This window comes from Nelusetta ayraudi, unplaced genomic scaffold, assembly GCF_046127955.1.
Source record: "Nelusetta ayraudi isolate G7.1 ecotype Tasmania unplaced genomic scaffold, CSIRO-AGI_Nayr_v1 ptg000042l, whole genome shotgun sequence".
Classification (NCBI taxonomy): Eukaryota; Metazoa; Chordata; class Actinopteri; order Tetraodontiformes; family Monacanthidae; genus Nelusetta; species Nelusetta ayraudi.
Genome location: NW_027466092.1, coordinates 7,835,881 through 7,856,983, shown reverse-complemented (window position 1 = coordinate 7,856,983; position 21,103 = coordinate 7,835,881). Strand labels below are relative to the sequence as shown.

Below are 21,103 nucleotides of genomic sequence, written 5' to 3'. Positions count from 1 at the left end.
ATAAACAATGAGACATCAGGCAGATACTGGCCCTAAACCAAGGTTTAATGGGTTTGGATTTGGATTTGGAAACCTATTTAAAATTTCATCCAACTATCAGTGAGAATGGAACACATAATGTAGATTAAAGGGCCTTTCCTCTGTTTTTATTTTGATACATCAGAATTCATAGCAAAATCATAAACAATGTGTATATATATATATATATATATATATATATATACACACATATATATATATATACATTTTCATTCACACAAGAGGTAATGTTCCACGATTTGCAATGGTATAGGAGGAAGGGTGTTACTTAGAACAAGGATAGCAATGACTTATGGCTCCCCTTGACTATGTTGGTTGAGTTAAAACAATAAAACAATTAAAGGATTTTGAAACAAGTTGTTTTGCATGCAATGAACAAAGGTAAAAATACACTGACTGTTGTTTCTTGAGCCTTAAAGCAGTTTTCTGAGCAACAGGCCTACTTTTGTATTACTGTTCCACAGTCTTCCTTTTGTTTTAACATCAATAAACAGCCACATGTTGTTAAGAGTCACACATGGAGATCATGAATCATTCACTCTTGGCTGCAGGTTCTGACAACTCCAGGTGGAAATACCCAGTTCTTAAACTGCCAAAACACTTCATTGACGTCATCAGCAAGTTTCTAATTTCTTCCAAATTCCCAAAGTTGCTGCAAAAGCAGCCTTGGAGGCAATAGCCATAATAGCAAAGTTCTGAGCCTAAGAAACAAACTTAAGTAAGTTCGAGAAAAACAACGTTGAGCGAATGCTAAACATGGATCAATCACCTCATCCAAGCTGCCAACAAGAAAGTCAATAAACACTCTCACTAATTTGTTATGGTAAAGGAAAAGTAAACTCAGCTCAGCTAAATACTCAACTTGCTGCACGCCCTCCTGTGACAGAAAACCTTGGGAAAGAGGTGAGGCAATTATGCAGAGCTCAATTCATTCGACACAGTTTGGTGTTCTGGGAAATCTGGTCACATCAAACAGGTCATCAGATGTATTGAACCTCTGAAAAAAGTGCAGGAGAAAGTTGGATTTTCAGGGGGATCAATCACAGAGCACTATGTTTAGGGACTGTTGATGCCTTGCAATAATTTAAAGGTGCTTGAGTTGTTAATGTTTTTCAATAAATCGATTCCATGAACAATAACTTAGCAGTAATAAAATCTAATAAACTCAAGGCATCCAGGACAAATGAAAAACATTTCAATTTATTACTCCACTAATTTGATTTCACAACACTTTACAGGTGTTGTTGCTACCACGTCTTTCTCTCGTCAACACATTTCTCCCTCGTTAATTACGATCCTCAAAAGAGATCACACTCCACAAATCATTACTTGTCTCTCGGCCTGACGATCCCAGCTTTGCAACTGGCGCCACACTTTGATGTCGTTGCCATCAAGGGGAAAAGCTTCCGCTGCTTCTCCACTCGTATCCAGACAAGAATTACACTCAGCGCTTCTGATTTCATGTTTTTAACCGCAGCCAGGCTTTGTTATCTTTAATTGCTGCAAGGAGTGTTTGGGACCACTTTATATGGGAGTCTTCCCTCCAATTAACCTACTATTAATCTTCCATGTGAAGGTCATGTCTGCGCTCGTGGTGACTGAAGTGATCAGTGAGAGTGACTGAAATTGCCCAAGGAGCGAGCAGCATATCTTTGGCTGGATTATGAAAGCGGGGAGTTATTCAAGGGACTAATGCATGCATCAAAATGAGGATTTGTTTAATGCTGTGAACCCTTTGCATGACTGTGCTATTATTTCATTCGTGCTGCATAATGAGAAACGCATATTAGGGAAAATTCACTTTTCCAATGTTTTCTCACAATAATCTGTGTCTCTCTATCTTAAACTCCCAAGACATCCTTGAGGAGTCCAAGTGTGTGGCAAAATATGTACTTTGTGAAACAAAGGGCACTTTTGCAACAAATGAATTGACAATTTTATTCTTATTGTCAATAGATATATTTTTCGTAAAAATACTCATTTGAGGCTGATCAAAAAATAAAATCTGACCAGGTTTTTAATGTGGGATCTTGAACAAACATTATGTTATTTAAAAACAAAAATGTATTTTTTTTCAATGAAATAATGGGCTTCATTAGATATGTAAAAACTAGTGGAATTTTGTATTTTTGCAGAAACTATAAGTTTCAAACATAAAATCCAAAGCAGATCAAAACTAAACCTACCTCAGTCAAAAAAAATGCATGATGACTGAGAACATGACGTGTGACTTTTAGGAAAACAGAAAACAGAAAATAATGTGGTTAAACGGAACCACAATCTGCTCCAAAAATTAGCAGATGTGCCTAATCAGATAAAGTGTGGACCAACAATTTTTAATTTATAGTCGATGCAATTAACAAAGGCAGACGGCAAACAACAGACAACCAGACTGGAATCCTATCGAAGCCAAGTTGCAGAACAATCACTGGCACCTCGAACCTTCCTTAGACTGCAAAGCACTGTGAGCTCATTTTGATGGGTAGTTTCAAACCTGTTTGTGCCACAGTTCTTAAAGTCCTGACTGCGCTGCGAGAGTGAATTAGCCCATTTCGACTTTTCTCATCACACGCGGCAGTTCATTTGGTCCCACAGGTTCAGCGCAATTCTCCTGCTCAAGCGACCCCGCCAGCTTTCATCGAGTGCTCAGATCAGCCTGGAAATCCAGTCTCAGAATCAAATCCATAACTACACAGCATTCCAACTCCCTTTCACCGCTAAAAACACAAATGTCCTCCCACGTCTGCTCCAATACAGACCCCGTATCAACCACCGAGAACACCGGTGGAGGTTCTTGCCACCTCCCCAATATGTATCCTGCTGCCAGTCGCAATAGCGGAACACCAAGTTCCACTTGTAGATATTCAAAATAAGTTTGCTTATATACAGGTCATCACAGGAAGTACATTTTTTCGTATCTAACGTATTTGCAAGCAGGCAAGCACTAAAAAAAAGCATTTCATCAGCACCTCTGGGCTCTGAATGGCTGATAGCATGTGAGTCAGTGCAGCTCATGTTTTGACAATGATAATTGATTACGGCCGAAGAGCTCCAAAAATTTTTATATTTGCAAGTCAATCGGCCTCTGCGTGTGCATATATGTGAGTAAACATATTTATCTCTGCACATACATTTTTCGGAAATTTGCTTGGAGTTTCTCCGCCTGCCTGCAACGTGTGCATCGTTTTTCCACCGCGACAGCCGCTTTGATATGTTGATGGCAAAGTGATGCCATGTGCATGCCAACGAGCACGGATTAATGTAAAAGGGCAGTTACATATCTGCGGCTGCCACATTACTGCCAGTAGATGGGATGGATTTTTTTTTTTTTTTTTTTTTTTTTTAGAGTAAGTGAACGTGTGCGTGTGTGTGTGTGTGAGAGTGTTTGTCTGCCATTCTGCTGACAGCCTCTGCGTGGGCTGCGAATAGAAAGAGGCCAGCGGGCAGATCAGTACGCACTCAGGCTCCTGTCAATCTTTTATTGTTATTATTTCTCATCCAGACCTCTCCTTCTACGTCCATGGAAAAGAGCTACCTGGGGTCAAACACTACTTAGTGGAAGGGGTGGGAAAAGGTCAAGCAATGCAGCAAATGAGCAACCAAGAGCAACAGCAGAAGGTTGACTGACTTGACTCCTGCTGTTTCTCAGAAGTGCGTTGCACATACTGTGGACGAGTCTTTCATTCCCATCTTGTCTCTTCACTCTTCCTTTGTAAGACATACCTATTTCTTCAAGAGCTGATGGCAAGTGTAAAACAAGGAGGTGAAATTTGATGAATGTGACTGGTAAACCTCTATGCCTGTGAAGTGGACCAACTGGATTTGTTACCAAAGCTTGATTGACTTGATTGGCTAAGAATGTTGATATTAGCCTTGAGTCGCTGCACCATGGCCAGTTGCCCATCAAACAGAGTTGGTAGGAATGCAAAACAATGTTGTCGATGGAAAAAAGCCTCAACCATCATATATCTTTTTTCCTTTCCCATAAATGGAAAAAACTGCATCCAGTTCTGATAAAACTAAAGCACCAAGCCTTGTGGTCACCCCCCAATTTCAGTTCTCTTCTTTTTGGGATCTGAGGAGCAACAAACATCTGTTGCTTCCCAAGCCCATTACAAGCAAAAGAAAGCTGATTGGATATGGATTTTAATGTCAATTTAAGACAAACATAGCAATGATGGTCATGGGAACATGAGTTGGGAAAGAGTGATGATTCCCATATACTTCAGTAGCAGTGCTATTTCTTGAAAACAATGTTGCCACTGCAGAGACTGCTGTCTCACCACTGGCTTAGACTAAGTGGAATCCCACAGCAAAACATGATGGCTGGCTTCTTTGAACTATTTCTTTGCAGAACTTGGCAGAAGTGTTTTGAAACGCTCCATAGACACAAGCAGGTTTATATGACACAGCTGTAATATAGAAAGAAAACACAAAGGATGGATCTTTTCTGCAGAGGCGCTTCTTCGACTTTCCAGGGGATTCACAAACACATCTGTTAATTTATTCTTTTGTGGAGAATAAAATATGTTTGCCTTATAAATACAAGCGTCCTCCGCAGACACTATTGACTCAGTAGAGTCTGAACTGGGCTAACAGTGGAGATGAATGAGATAATCGGGTTGCAGCTACAATGCAATGCAAACACAATGGGAGGCTACAGAGATGCAGAAAGAGGGTAGACAGTGGAGGCGGACAGTTTGTAATCTTGTTGACACCGCCGAGGTTTGCGCGAATGCGACATTTCGTGGCGCTCGAACTTGGAAGAGGTCGTTGGGACTTAAGGTCACTGGTCTGTAAAGAAATTGGAAACGACATGCTGCAGGAGTTAACAGCAAATATTTACCAGGGCTTTAATTTGCAACAGGAGCAGGAAGCTTCCGGAGTGGGTCAATGTGTCTGCAGCAGAACTGCAGCAGCAGAGCTGAGGAACCGCACACAAACACACTCCAAAGCCGCGCCCAGCCCCATCATTTCTCCGGGAAGCAGAGGTGTTCTCTCACAAGGAAAAGAAGGAGTGCATTTCTCTGCCAAAACGTTCTAATTTCCCTGTCGTTATGCTCCAATTGCTTCCTTTACCTCCCCTGCCTTCCACAGGAGTCCCCAGTTCCTCTTACTCACACCATCCCACCACGAGATCCTCCAATGGGAGGCGGAAGAGTTAGAGAAGCTACTCTTCATACTTGAGCACCGTGCCACAAATCAGTGAAGTGTGAGTGGGAGCAGTGAGGAGGAGCGTTTGGCAGGGAGCACTGGCATTAAAACACGTTCCATATATCATGAATATTTTACTGTCCGCTAAGTGGTTCTGACCTTGGATCAGAATCCTGGAGGAACAGAGAAGATGTAAGCAGAGTTAGAAACTTTTTGAACTCCGAAATTCTTTGTTCAGACAACAAAAAGGAAACCATCTGAGGCGAGACCGCGGCTTAAATTCACCCATGTCTGCTTGCTGCGTACTTCATTCGTCAGGCTAATAATGTTCAAGATGCCATATCATATCCATTTTCAGATTTTATTTTTATCCTGCTTGTGACTCACTATTTACTGCCTGGAGAAAAGACGAGAACAATATTTCGCCTTCTGTTTACAGCTCAGTTTTAGAATTGTTGAACTTTCCACAAGGGGAAAAAACAGCAGGTTCACCTGATAGATGTTTCATTGATTTTTTTCCCTGTTTTGGCACATACTTTTTGAAAAGCAGAGCAAGCAAGAGAAGTAAAAGATGGCCTTGTCTCATTCATAGACAAGTCCATCTTGAAACTGTTGTAAAAGACTGGCATAGAGAAGATGTAACACTGGATATTTTTAGATGAATTCTGAGTGAATATCTTCAAAGCTAATGGTGTGCATTTGATGTTATATTACAGATAAACAGGCTCGCAACACCTCAATAAAGTCAAACACTCAAGGCCTAGTATTCATTTACAAGTTTGCAGATCTTCTTGTTCTTTTTCTGCCGTTTGTTGCCCCTGGCTTTCATCGGAAATGAAGCATCAAAGAATAGGTTGAACACCAAGAGTACCTTCAGATGGACGGCCTAGGGACTGCTTCATGAAAACAATATGTTTGTTGTTAAAATGTTCACGCTTCACTCTGCTCAGCGGTTTACTCCCGAAAATAATGGAGTAGTTGCGTAATGCTATGCAATGCTGCATAATTACACAATATTATTTCACAGCCTGGTGAATATGCAGGTCACAACTTGAGAGTTGTTGGATTGTGTATTTGATGGGTTTTGAGGGAGGGCTACGTGGGAGGCTTGTACCGTTCACTTCCATTTTGTTCACAGAGCAGCTTGTGTCTCTGCCTCCAACACAACAGGCACTGATAATTAAAGGGAATGTACCTAATCATAACTAATTATGGGAAATTAGTTAATTGGGATTATGGCAAATGGCAAATTTGCCTAAATGTTGAACAATCCCTTTAAAAACTAGATACACTGCATGCACATTGATTAACTTCTTTATTTGTAAAACAAAGTTGACTGTGAACTTGTGACTATTGACCTCTGAATGGAGAGGAAGGACCATGTCTGTGGGGTAACGCGCAGAAAGCCATGATAAGATAGCTTTAGAAAATATGAGCACTGTGCTTTCATGAGTCACGGGTTCTGTTAAATAAATGAATGATGCTTGAGAGAGGCTGACACACTGCAGCAGCAGGACACATGAGGACAAGTGGAAGACTCTGAGAGAAGCAGAGGGTGCTAAAATGTTTTTTCCCAAGCTGGCTGGCTTTGGAGCGGCTGAATGTCATTATTGGCCGACAGCTCTCTTGACAAGCAGTGAGGCACTTTGTTTACAGTCAGGTGAGGTACTCACAATCTGAGAGAGATAAAGTTTTCCATTAAAATATTGACTCAAAGGATTAGAACACTAGAAGGCGTGATTTTCAGACTGTGATGCCCATGACAATTACAGGGAGAGAATCAATGCAGCAAACAGAGAACTGTACTCACACCACGTGATGCAGCTCTGCTAACTATTGGACTTTTTAAAAATTATTTTTTCAAATTTCACAACATGGTTGATTTTGTCATCGGGACTCTCGTTTCTTCTCCCAAACATGTGGGTGAAACATAACTCTTTCAAATGCTCCACCCACATTCCTTTAAAAATATTCTTTGTTTTGGCTGCTTTCCTTCCTTTGAATCTGGCCTCAGTCTTTGTAAAGTCTTAGTCAATCTTTAGAAGCATTGAAACGTTCAGCTATAAACACCTGGACCTTCCATAAACGCATTCTGCGTTTGTGGAAGGTCAATGTCACAGGAAGAATCCAAATGCAGACAAAAACCCTGGCTATGGAAACAGAAACAGAAGAAGAATAGTATCATTCATTCTTTCATTCCTTCATTTATGCTTTCTATTTATTTTTCAAACCAAAATCTACCAGAAAATGACCTCACAATCTGGAGGGAAAACACAACAAAAAAATGGGAGACTTACACTGATCAAGGTAGCAGACAACAGCCCTGGACTTGACGAAGCTACACTTTAGACACACGCACATCGACAAACTAGATGAGACAATGGCCAAACACAGACAAAAGGAGGCAAGGACTATGTGTACAATAGGGCAGGGGAACACAAGTGAGAACAATCAAGGGCAGGACTGACAACGAGACCCAGGTGTAAATCATGGAGCAACAAACAAGGCGAGAAAACAGAAACAGGAAGTAAGATAAAATACAGAAAACACAGGGAGAGACCGGACTCATCATTCATCTTCTATACCCGCTTCTTCCTGAGCTCAGGGTCACGGGGATCTGCTGGAGCCTATCCCAGCTGTCTTAGGGCGAAGGCAGGGTGACAACCTGGACAAGTCGCCAGTTCATCGCAGAGGAGCGACCAGACTATCAAAATAAAAGAGGAAACACTAAAACAGTAGACCATGACAGCCCATGCTGCATGAGCATCTCTCTATGATGCACATTCCACTTAAAAAGCAGGTAATTATGTAACCTGCATCATTAATGTCTACACACTGAAAAGCGTGTTATTGCATGTTTGAATAAAGGATTAAAAAAATGAAGTCAGAGGTTATCATGGTAGCAGCGTTAAACACTTATGCCGTATCTTTAGCGGCTTAGCGGCGGCAGACACAGCGAAGCGAGGGAGGCCAGTAAAACTTTCTTGAGTAGATGTGCAAGAACGGCGGGGTCAGCTGAGGATGCCACAGTGGGAAATACAGTCGGGGCCATTCCCCTGGTAACGAGCAGCCATGATCCTTGGGCAGCAGTGATATACATACAGACGAATGGCGCCTGGGGGTGACAGGGAAGAGGGCAGGAAGACGGGATTGGAGGGCTGCCATCCTGATCCAGTCGTCCCCGGCAGATGGCCAGCGAGACATGAGCAGCTGATGTGCACGACGGCCTGCTTCCCAAACAAGAGGCCGCGTCAAGCCGCTTCCATCGCAAGCTTTTTTTTTTTTTTCTTCCCGTCTCCCTCATCCCGCCGACTCCGGCTATTTTTAGTCTTCAATTAGTTTAATTCAATGCAGAGTCCAAGGCTGAGCGGCAGCCTTCTAAAGCCAAGGAGAGAGTGAGGGATGAATATCAAAAGAAAGGGCACGGGTGAGAGCGATGCTCAGATCATAATCAGCCTTATTAATAACAAGTTGCAGCACGCAAACACTCTCTCCCTCTCTCTCCCTCCGCCTCTCTCCGCCTCTCTCCGCCTCTCTATCTCTGGTTTCATTTCTCCCTCCGTCCAAAGGCTATTAACTTGAGCGATGAATATTCATCCACCGCTTTAATCTATAGCTGAGCTCGCGCGGCGGCGCCGTGTTTGTTCTGACGGTGTGAAGGGGAGCTGGAGGAGGACGCGTTCGCAAACACGCTGCTCGTGATGCAGCCAAAGATATGGAGTTCTCTTGTTGTCTCCCAAAGGCGTCGGACGTGCGCGGAGACACGGGAGAGCTGCATGTCGTGCTGTGCCTTTCAAATAATTTTTCACTTCCATATGCTCAATAAGTTTTTTTTCCTGTTTTTTTTAGATTTTAAGTAGCAGAGCTAAAAACGCACTTACCTTTCACCAAGTCCAATATAGCCACTGTTATTATAAGCCTGACAAGCTGTGTGTACTTTACAAGGCATGTTTACTGCTTCTAAAAATGTTGCTAGATTTGCTATGTTTACCGTCTAACCCTCATAGCTGGTGAAAAGACAGCTGGCAGATATTACTACGGTCTGTCTCGTTGTTTAATTAGACTAATTTTAGCTCTATTGCTTGTTAAAAAATGTCTCCAGCTGAATGTTTCCAAAAAATAAAGAAGAAAGGGCCTAAAGAAGATTGCCCTATCTTAAAACATGGAACCTCTCTTACTTTTAATGGGTTTTGATCCTGAAGATCGGAATGACGCATATGGTGCTGTTGATTGATGTCAGCTGTAAGTAGCAAAAAGCCTTTCATGTCACTTTATTTCATATTTAAAATGAAGAAATTTCGCCCCGCCTGATGAAGGGGTTGAACTTTGCAGCATTTACACTATTGTATATTGGTTTCCTGAATGAATGAATAAAACCAGGGTCTTCACTTCCCTTGACGTATCTTGAGAAGCCAACGCTTCCCAGTTCCTGGCTGGCTTAATCTTCAGGGACAACCTGAAGTTGAAATTTTACCACCACCACCACCACCACCATAATTCAGCCTGAGACGTTGGGCTGCACTGCAAGGCAAGCAAACTCTCTCCATGCACCACTTCGGCAACTGCCAGTAGAAGAACGCCTCCATAAAGTTTCACTCTCCCGCTGCCTCTCTTTGCTCCTCACCTTCCTCTGCTCTTTGTACCACCTCAGAACGCGAGCTTTCTCCGCAGCTCTGATTCCATCTGAGACACTTTGTCTTGTTCCCTCCTCGCCGCCTCCGCCTCTCCGCTACTTCTTTTCTGTCCCCTCCCACCAGCGCCCCCCCCCCCCCCCCCTGCCCCCAACCCCACCATCCCGCCTCCTTCTCTGCTGCTACTGTACTTCAGTGTGCACGCCACTCTGAAGCCCGTTTGAGGTGTCGCAGCAGTGCGCCCCAGTAGGATATTGAGCACTGCACCCCCCTACGCCCCCCCCCCCTCTCCCCGAGCTCTCTTTTCTCCCTCTGACTCTGCATCTGAGGAATCTTGAGTCTTTGCCCCTCGGCTCCGGAGGAAATAATGAGGTGCTGGCGAAGAGAGACGAGCTCCACCGCAAGCAGCGACTAAAGACCGACTGAAAAGAGAGGCGCAAAACAGGATGAGGCCTGAGAGACTTATTCCACTCGTCGCTGGAGGTGGCGGGGAGGAGGCAGGTCACGCTCGGTCCTCGGCAGCGCGTTTCCAACCAGCGGAGAGCAGGCAGGCGTACTGACAAGCACACATCCCCCATTAATTTTCTATTTTCTTCTTTGTGTCGCCACCACCTCTGGGACCCGCAACACACAGATGCTGTGCACCAGCTAGAACGCTTACTACTGTGTGTGTGTGTGTGTGTGTGTGTGTGTGTGTCAGTCTGTCTGCCTGTCTGCCTGTCTGTCTGTCTGTCTGCGCATATGCACCCAGAGACAGCACGGGAAACTCACTCTTTCTCTCTACTTGGCTTTTCCTTTGAACAGAATGAAGACGCTGCAGCCTGTTTAATTCTCTCGCAAAGCCTCGTCCCGTAATTTGGGATGGCTGGCTGACAGGGGGTAAGACAAGTGCCGCCATAAAAACCTACTTTTAAATAATGCAAATCTAGATACTAAAACTGCAGCCATCTTTATCTCCCTCTTGTTTTTATTCCCCTTACTGCCTGGCTTTTCTTCTGTTTTGTTCACTCTTTAATCCAAAATCTGTCTTCAAACACAAAAAAGCGAAAAACAAACCAACAACAAAAAAAATCTCCCCTGGGTGCAATTCCTACATTCAACGCTCAATGCGCATCTGATTTCCCCTCAGATCTTGGCTCCGGTGTGTCTTCCCCGACAGCCTCTAACGGCATTCTGACCACAAGCAGCAGAGGACGCAGCCCGAGCTCATAAACCCATAATCATCATAGCTCCCAGTATACAACATCTGCCCTTTCGGGCCAGCAGAAGGCAGCCCCAACTGGCTGCAAAGAGAAACCCTGACAGCACTAATTTCTTGGCTAAATAATTTGATGTTAAATTGGAGCCAAAACTCGGTTCTAACCTCGGACCGTATGTTTCTTTGCAGGCTCGCGCCAATCACAGGAAGTTGCTGGATGGCTAAACGCTGCTGTGCTGTGCTTCGTCCAAGACCACCAACTTCCCCCCGAAGGGCAAGTTTCAACTGACACGGATGCAGTCAGGGAGGAATCTTAGATCATGTCTGCCGGCTTCTCGGAGGCTCTGTGATTAATACCAGTGCCCAGAGGTAATGAGGGCCGGGCGGCCGCTCGCCACGCAGAGTGTGGAAATCCGGCTGTTGATCTGGCGCCTGTCTCGGCGCCTCCACGGCCACGCGGTTGCCAGAGCCTGCCCTCAAACTGTGGTGGTGTTCGGTCGCTGGCAGCGGGACCAGGTGACGGGGGTGAGGGCGGCGACGGGGCCGCCGATTCACAGCAAGCGCGCTGCCATCAGCCACTTCGCCTCTCGGGGTTTCTGTGATTCATCTCCGCTGATTCACTGGAAGCCGGGCGGAGGGGGGGGGGTGTGGTGTTGGTGGTGGGGTTGTAATTAGGAAACACACGCAATGTGTGAGCGCCAAAAGAACAACTGTGTTAACAAACTGGGTGAACAAAAAGCCAAAAGTTAGCAGCCGTGTGCCTGGCCTGTTGTGTTGTCTAATGTTCACGTGCAGCCTGACGCAAAATATGTTGCGTGCTCGTTAAAATTGGCAGGAAAAAAACCCTGCCAGCATGCGACTAAACGCATACAAAAGACAAAGGACCTGGCAGTGCTTCATGGGCTAGCTGCAAACTGTGCTCTTTGTCCTCAGTATCAGGTCACCTTTGCATGTTTATGTATTTAAGGTTCATTACTTTCGAGAAAATTACTGATTTTAAGCACCAACCGGCTAACGGGACGGCTGGATCCCCGTCCGAGCAACTGATGAAGCACCAGCAAACGATGCACTTTGTTCACCTGCGCACACTCGTGTTTATTTTAAGGACTGGGCGCACACGGCTCGGAATGCACAACGGCACATCTGCCTGTAAATCTGCCACTTTTAGAACCGAGACTTTCATGCATCATTTTGTCTGCCGCTCTTGTTTTAGGAACTGTGACTGTGGGGGGTTCATTGCCAATCACATGTTTTTTTGTTTTCAGAGTCTGATTGTGATTGACAAAAAACAAAAACAAACAAAGAAAAAAAAAAAAAGAATACAACCCTGAACAGAAAAATGATTTAAATAATCATTTTTATTCAAAAGAATATTACAATAATAAATCTAGATTGTTTTATTTGTTTCAGCAGTTGATTTGTCCTCATCTCATTTTGCCGTTAATAAAGTCAAATTATTCTAATGAACCTATTAAACAGCAAAAGTCTTCATGCATTTGTTTAGCAGTAGAGAGGTTTTTAGTTTTATGCAGGTTGGCAGAATTATTGAAAAACTGTTGGGAAGATGTTTTTCTGACTGGCGGCAGAAATTCTTGAATTATTCCAACTTTCCTGGCATCAAAAGGCCTTTTGACACGTTTGGCATGTCATGCAATGTGCCATTAGGTTCACGACTGCGTCTCTATAATGTAAATTCATGGTGGCAGCAATTTTTCTCGCAGCGAGACTCGACTTGGGATTCATGGATGCTCGCGTTCACAAGGTCCAAATTAGAATTGACTGTTTTGCATTCACTTATTTTTCAGGAGTCTGTTTAAATTCTTGTGCAAGAAAAAAATACAAAAACAAAACAAAACGGAGGCCAAACTATTAAGCTTTTCAGCCCCCAACCACTTTATAAGTAAGATCTACCTGGCAAACAGCACAGCGTTTGCCAGCAAAAAAAAAAAAAAAACCTCCCCCAAAAGCATGAGGGGCACTCATTTGCATCTCACACTCACATTGACAGGGTAGAAGTCGCAGCGGTGCTCATTTGTTTTGCCAAATAAGGAGCTTTATTTTTGGGTGGGGGCGGGAGGGGGTATTTAGATTCTGTTTATAGCTGTGGGATTTTCTCCTGCTGTGTGTGGGAGGACAGAGGTAGAGCGACAGGCAGCTGGAACATTTGGTTCAGCCTTTTGCACATGATATCACGGAAAATAGTTGCTGAAGCAGCTCGGTTCTTCCAGCGCACACATACACACACGCTGTGCGTGCTAGCGTTCAACTCGCTAAACAACGACACGCTCACACGCGGCTCACTTTGCGTTGTGTCACACGCAGCCATGCCGGACTCAACGCAACATTAACGTGCAACCACAGAGACGTCCCATAAACAACACGCCTCAGCACTTCTCGTAATGACGCTCTGTGGAGATTCTATGGCCAAAGGAAGTTTTAATTACGGCACGTAAACAAGTCAAGAGAGCGCAGAGTGTGACGTTTGCAGCTGCTGCGCTGAGAGCTAATGATGGGTTAAGTGCTTTCCGGACAGATAAAGCACCAGGTTCATTAATGTTCGCATTTGTTTTGTGTAGCTGTACAAACAGGCTTCACTGCAAGTTTTAATTTATTCTGTGAAAACCGTTTGATTGAGAGAAAAAAGTGCAAACATATCTTGAGTGCTAATGAGACGGTAAAATCAAAAAATCGATACAGATCTAAGTTCATGGAGGGGTCACATGAGTCATAATCAAGAGCGAAATCATTCCAAATGTCATATTTTATATTAGGATCTGTCTGTTTAGTGTTGAAAGCATCAGACTGAATGATGCAACAGTCCGGTCCTCTGATACCTGCTTTTCCGTCATAGAAGAGTCAGCTTTCAACAAAGCATCAGTTATCTGAGCACTTTTCTTCCGGCTCTTTAGAGACTTTTAGCGAGTTAGTTTTCACATATCACCGTGTGCCCTTTAAAATGTGAGCCCGACACGCTCACTCCCCTCCTCCTGGGAAAGAAAGCATCTTTGACACCGACTGGAGGAGGTGGCCGGTGTAACGCTGACCAAGATAACAGGGATTAGCGGAGCGTTTGCCAAAACGATTAATGCTGCCCGAGCCTCAGAGAGCAGCTGGATGTATAACACTCTGCAGCACGAAACCAATTCCATTAAAGGTTTGCTAATTTACAAAATGTTTTGTGACAACAAAGACCTAGCAGTGAGAAAAGGCCATCCTTTCCTTTCATTTGCCTGCAAGGACACACACAGCTTGCGAAGTGCATCCTCGGTGATGTCACGCAGGGCACACAACCTTCCCAGTTAATGACAACCTGGACTGCAAGATGTTGCTTCCAACCTCTGACAATAGCTCACGCTCACCTTGATGTTGACCCCATTCAAACGAGTGGCGGTACAACAAAGTATCAGTTACAGCGAGAAGGTTAAATCCAGAGATCTATAGAGTCTCTGAAGAACATAAGCAACTGAATCACGGGGTGTTTGGCGCACAACTGGCACTCAGCTTGAAGTTATGGGCTGTCAGCTGCTGCAGGTTCGGCTGTGGATGCCTTCGGTTCAAAGGGAAGCCATCTGTCGTTGATTAAGACCTCTCGCTGCAACTTGCGGTAATTAAAAGCAAGAGCAATTAGCAAGAGGAGTGGCCAGCCTGAGCCACTTTGACGGGTGTGTCCTGATAGGCTGATGTGTGAGCGTCATGAAGGACACAAATCAGCCAGCACATTAGGTCTGTAGGTCACCAGACTGCTCCCCAGTGCGTTTGTCCAGTCCTTAGTTAAAGGCTTAATGTGTGTGTGTGTGCGGGGGGATTTTTTCTGGATTTTTTCACACGTGCATGTGTGTGTGTGTGTGTGTGTGTGTGTGTGTGTGTGTGTGTGTGAGCAAGGCATCGTGGGGAATATTGGACCAGCGCTGAGAATAATTAACTCAGATGACCCAGTCACTGCGGTGACGGAGCCACCGCTGTGACTGGAACGCCTGTCAAATGGGCTGGTCATCACACTCCTTGGGCGAGGCCGGATGAGCTTCAACACACACACACACACACACACACACACACACACACACACACACACACACACACACACACACACAGGCACACAAAGAGCTGCACTGTCAATTAACACATCCACCACCGCTATAGGCTGCAACACACACACACACACACACACACACACACACACACACACACACACACACACACACACAAACACCATGTCACACCTGTAAAACTGTCTCCATTCCTCAGTTGTGCCGCTATATATACACATGTAGCTGTCTGCTTAGTACGCTCGGCACACGCTCATTCACACCACGTTGCAACCGCTGTGCACGCACACACACACACACACAGGCATATGGCAAGGAGCTGGCTGTTCGTTAGCACCCCTGACATCTTTGACAAATTGACTCCTTTATGTGAGCAGAAGTGTGCAGCAGAGTGGGGGATGGGGTGGTGGTGGCGGTGGTGGTGGGGGTCGGCCAAGGCAGAGAGGTCTGTGAAAATAAGGCGGGGTGGGGTCATCTCTCTCACCCGCCAAATCTTTGAGACAGCAAATATCACTGCGAGACTCGTATGCTTGCACACAGACGCAGACGCACACACACGCGCACACGCAGCTCCACCTGTGACATCCGACGCATTGAAAAAAAGAGAGAAAAGTGTGATGATGAGCAAAGATGGAGGACCGGCAGCAGGATGAGCAGACAGGAGGTGGGGAAGGAGGAGGTGGGGGGTGACGGAGGGAGACGAGGATGGAGGCGAGAGGGGGCGAATGAAGGACAGAGGGGGAGGAGGTGCAGAAGGAGTAGGAGGAGCAGGAGGAGGAGGAGGAAAGATGTCGAGAGAGACAGATAGAGTTTTGAGGATGAAAGGAGGCAAAGGAAGCCGGGGAATGAATAGAGAACACGCAAATTGATAAAGGAGCCATTGAGAGGAGGTTTAAGAGGGAGGGCAGCCGGGACGGACTGGAGGGCAACTCTGTCTTGGCTCAGTCCAACCGGGTGTTTAGCCAGAGACGGCCTGTTATCTTCAATTGGCCAGTCATCTTCTGACAGCAATAATGAAAAAAAAAGAACTGCTGCGATCATTACGACGCGATATTAGCATGCCGTGAGAATAATTGTGTAAGATTCTGCCGTTTCCAATCTGCATCTAATCCTTGACGTTGTTGTTGCTGATGTTGTTGTTTCTGATTAGTCAATTTAGCATTTAAAAAAAACAAACAAAAACAAAACAGGTACTAGCAGCATGTTTATGTTCCTCAGAAGGCAAATTGCGATTGTGCAAGTTAGATACGATCCTACGTCCCTGCTGGCACGCAGTTCACACCCTTGACACCAGAGTGATGCATCCAAAGACTTGCCGCTGTGTTCAGCTCCTCTCCTAAACTTTGATGTACTGCTGCGTCAAGGATGTTACCTCCAGGATCGGCATTAAACTCTGAATATGCTCATCAATCCAAAGGTCAGAGTTAATTTCCAATGAAAAAGCGATCCTATATCAGCCCGTTAGGCTGTAAATTGAAATTTATTTTAATGGAGAGACTCTTAAGCGCGCCAACCGCCCTAATGATGGAACTGCTGAAACAGACTGTGAAGGTCCGAGTGTTGCCGCTAACAGAGACACTACATCAGGCACGGCGAACACGAGTCAGACGTCTGGGAAAATAAATCCATGCGCTTCCAGGTATGAGGACATTTCTCTAAGTCATTCGGATGTAGCCTGAATAACAATTGAAGATGAGGCCGTGCGCTCGCAAGGGAAAACAAAAGGGCTCCTGCAAACGGGTTGCAGACGTGTCGCCCTGCCCCAGGTTTGGCCCCCCCATCTCCTAATGTTGCTCTCACAGGAGGGCTCAGCTGCTTGCTTTAACTACTTCCACATCTCAATCTAAGTCTTGTTTGCGCAGTAAGATGCGCTCTGCTCCTCTGTGCGGATGACTACAAATTTAAATGGTAAAAAAAAACAAAAAAAAACGAACAACCTGAGCAAGACGGAGACAAATGAGATAAATGAGACTGGTGGGGTTGGGGTGGTGGGGATGAGACGAGCTTGCAACTCTTAACTAATTCCTCCAGCAGGGGGACGACGCAGGGAGCGTGATTCACACCCGGCGTTATGAGGGGGGATGATGGATAGACCGCCGTCAACTGGGTATTGTCCCCCACCCCTAGCAAACATCACAACAAGCCATAAACTCATCACACAAATTACAACGCTCAGACGATATTGCGCCGTTTAATACACTGATGTGTGGAGGAGTCAAATTCAAATTGGAAGCCATTACTGGACCTGGCTTTTTTGTGTGTGTGTGTGTGTGTGTGTGTGTGTGTGTGTGTGTGTGTGTAACAGCGAAATGAGGAACAAAGTTCCCTGAATTACAGCCCATTTAACAAAATATTCCAACAGGTGCACACCTGTTAATGCTGCAGCCTTGTTTTGTTTTTTTGGTCTTTTTTTTCAATGAGATTATTTCCTCAAAAGCAGCGTCTTAATGTGAAGGAATAATGTTGATACTGATATCACCTGATATTGATACTGCCAAGATGATTGGTTACTTTTATATTTCTAGGAAAGCAGTTTGCAATTAAGTTCTCTTTATAGTCAAGTTCAGTCAGGGCATATGATGAATACTTATTCAGTGTCAAACTGCAATATTGTCTATTTGATTTTGTAATACCAGTTCATCACACTTTGCACATGGCATTGATTTGACGTCGAGAGTTTCAGTATTTTTCACAAGTCATGCCCTCCTGATTAATTTGATTGACGGGTATTTTTTTGATGCTAATGCGGGAGCAACACCGCTGGGACAAAAGGCAGAAAATGGAGAAGAAGTGATGGGGGATATTTCTTATGTGGCACATCCAGTGGAAGTGCACGCAGCACACCTGACACTTGCTTTCACCTTGGTCCTAATGATCTGGAGCTTTACGAATCTCCTCCAGGCTGTTGCCTCAGGTGGTTGTTAAGAAAACAAAATCTTGTTCAAAAGGATCCTATTTGTTTGGTCAAATATTTCCAGCCAAATAAGATTAACTAATTAATGATTGGTAGACAGAACAGAATAGACGTTCACAAAATTTCAGAATAAAGTTCACAAACAAGTATCTGGTTTTGTTTCTTAATGTGAGGTGAATGTTTCTTGTCACCGCTGATCATGTATTTAAGGCTGTATTTTATAGAAATTCTTATCATTGCCTGTAGATATAACATTGCTTGAAATGTTGTATAAAATGACATACAGTTATTTGTGAGAGATACCTGCAGCATCAACAACACCTTTACCACGTGTTCATAGACTTCAACAAAGCCTTTGATCGGGTATGGCATGCTGCACTGTGGGCGACCATGAGGAATTATAACATCACCCCTAACCTTGTCAGAGTCATTCAACACCTGTACAATAAAGCCACCAGCGCAGTTCTATGCAACGGAGCTATTGGAGACTGGTTCAGAACAACAAGTGGAGTGCGCCAAGGATGCCTTCTCTCTCCCATCCTCTTCAACATCTTTCTGGAGCGTATCATGGCGGATGCCCTGGCAGACCACGAAGGAACTGTCAGCATAGGAGGCAGACCAATCACCAACCTCTGTTTTGCGGATGACATTGATGGGCTAGCTGGAGATGAAAAAGAACTTTCCAGCTTAGTTGAGGTGCTTGACACCACCTCCCGAGCCTATGGAATGGAAATCCATGCTGAGAAAAGAAAAATGATGACCAACAACAACAATGACATCCGCTCAGGCATCAAAGTCAATGGACAGGCTCTGGACACAGTGTCCAGCTTCAAATATCTCGGAGCAATTGTGTCCGACGAAGGATCCAAACGGGAAGTCCTTGCCAGGATTGCTCAAACAACTGCTGCACTGGCAAAACTCAAGCCCATATGGAAGGACAAAAACATCAGCCTTGCATCAAAGGTGAGACTACTGCGCTCACTGGTCATATCAATCTTCCTATATGCTTGTGAAACCTGGACCCTTACAGCAGAGCTACAGAAGAGAATACAGAGCATGGAGATGAGATGCTACAGAAGACTCATGGGTATCTCCTACACTCAACACGTCACAAACGAGGAAGTTCGGCAAAAGATCAGCCAAGCCATCGGCCCACATGATGACCTGCTCTCCACTGTCATGAAGCGCAAACTGAGGTGGTACGGACACATCACCAGATCCTCAGGCCTTGCGAAGACCATCCTTCAAGGCACCGTACAAGGTGGCAGGAGACGAGGGAGGCAAAAGAAAAGATGGGAAGATAACATCGGAGAATGGACCCACTTGAAACTCAGTGAGGCAATGAGAGCTGCAGAGGACAGAGAGGGATGGAGAGAGCTGGTCAGAACATCGTCTGTGGTGCCCCAACGACCCTCCAGGGTTATGGGATAGGTACAGTACAGGTACAGTTATTGAGACTGCTATCGGTGCTGGAATATAACCAAAGAAGTTGGTTGTGCAAACTTTTAAAACATCCTTTATGTGATGGTACACAGAGTCTTTTCAGCATCCTCCTGCAGGTTTCCACCCCAGTTTTCTCTCTAGTGATGCATTTTGAAGACAGTTAAAGAATGATGCAATGACAGGTAACGGTCGCACCTGCACTCTACTTCTCTTTTTCCCTTGACGACACGCCACACACTCTGAAACACAGCTGTCTACTTCGACACATCCACAGTTTGGGGCTGCACATCGTTCTCAATCAAAAGAAGTTACAATATACCATCTATTGGTTTGATTGCCTTGAAGCTGGTCAACTGAGGTGCTATTTGTTTGGCTGTTCCTCCATCCCTCCGACATGCCAGCTCACTAGAAATCACCCAGGGCTGTTTGGCAGTGGTTGGTGAATTGCTCGTGGCCGGATTGGGGGCGGAGTGTTTTGTGGCTGCTGCTTATTGCTGATGCTGTTTGATATCCCGGCTCTCTTATCTGCGCTGTCGTCAAGGTGCAGCAGTTGCTCTGACATCTTGAGAGGCAGCTTGGTTTGGGCAGCTGTCAGCATCTCTCACCCCTCCTTGCTCCCTTCCTCCCTCTCTACCTCCCTCCCTCTCTCCCTTCCATCCTCTTTATCTCAATCTCTGCCACCCTTTTTAATCACCCGCATCTAAACAAGAGTGGCAGCAGTCTGACAGTGGAATAATTGCAAATTTTAAGGCTTTTACGAGTTGGTGAAATGTCGTTACGGCTACATTGGAAAGATCTCAGCATATCTAGAACTGCAGATGCATTTATTACCATTTCAATATTTCTAAGCTTCCAGCACATATTAAAGGTTAAGGCATTAATCATGTAATAAAGTGTGATTTTTCTACCTGCCCTCCCATTTTGTCCTGCGCCCCCACTAAAAACAACCTAACATTAACATTTAAATATTTCTCACTTTTATATTCTATAGACAAGTTTTTATATAGCACAGCTGTTACAATATATCATAGCATGGGGAGACGCAAACAGATAGACCTGAAACAACGTTGGGGCTAATATAGCATATGGTGTGAGTGAAGAGAAATTAGCACAGCATGTGGCTTACAGGACTTCAAAGAGTCACACTGAGATACAACGTTCACCAGTAGTAACTCTAAAGTGTGTGTGTGTGTGTGTGTGTGTGTGTGTGTGTGTGTGTGTGTGTGTGTGTGCTTGTGTGTTTACCTGCCGCAAGATTGTCACTAATCAGTGGTTTCGATCCGTATGACATCTGATAACATGCTATCAAGAATCAGACTAATTTGCTGGAGTTGTTCAGGAACAATGAGCTTTAAGTTAAGGTTAACTAAGGCTGCTTAGGTGCTCGCAATGAACTATCATGACATTTGCAAAAACAAAGGGTAGTGGTTTGGATTATTTATGCTTGGCATATCTTGGTATTGTAGCGTACTCTTTCAAGCTACATCTTAAAATAACCAACCCAGATTCAATGACAAATTACCTCTGTGGCATGCAGTTCATTATACTTAAAACTATTGGATTTTATTGTTTAGTGGGTTATTTCATTTTAGACAACAGCTGTTGGAGCGCTTGCATTTCTGACAAATGATGGCCTTGACTCTTGATATGAACCACCACATCAAAACGGACATCGATA

The 21,103-nt window shown here is 44.7% G+C and overlaps 1 protein-coding gene across 3 annotated transcripts in view; it reads right to left on the bottom strand.

Moving 5' to 3' along the window:
• Positions 1-21,103, bottom strand: part of nlgn2a (neuroligin 2a) — a 165,510-nt gene that overhangs the window by 107,099 nt on the left and 37,308 nt on the right. The window contains exon 2 of one of the 3 annotated variants that reach the window (XM_076034040.1): positions 9,372-9,433. The exons of the other annotated variants lie outside the window; for them this stretch is intronic. The gene's annotated coding sequence lies outside the window, so the exon portion shown is untranslated. The remainder of the gene's footprint in view (positions 1-9,371; positions 9,434-21,103) is intronic. 3 annotated transcript variants of the gene reach the window in all.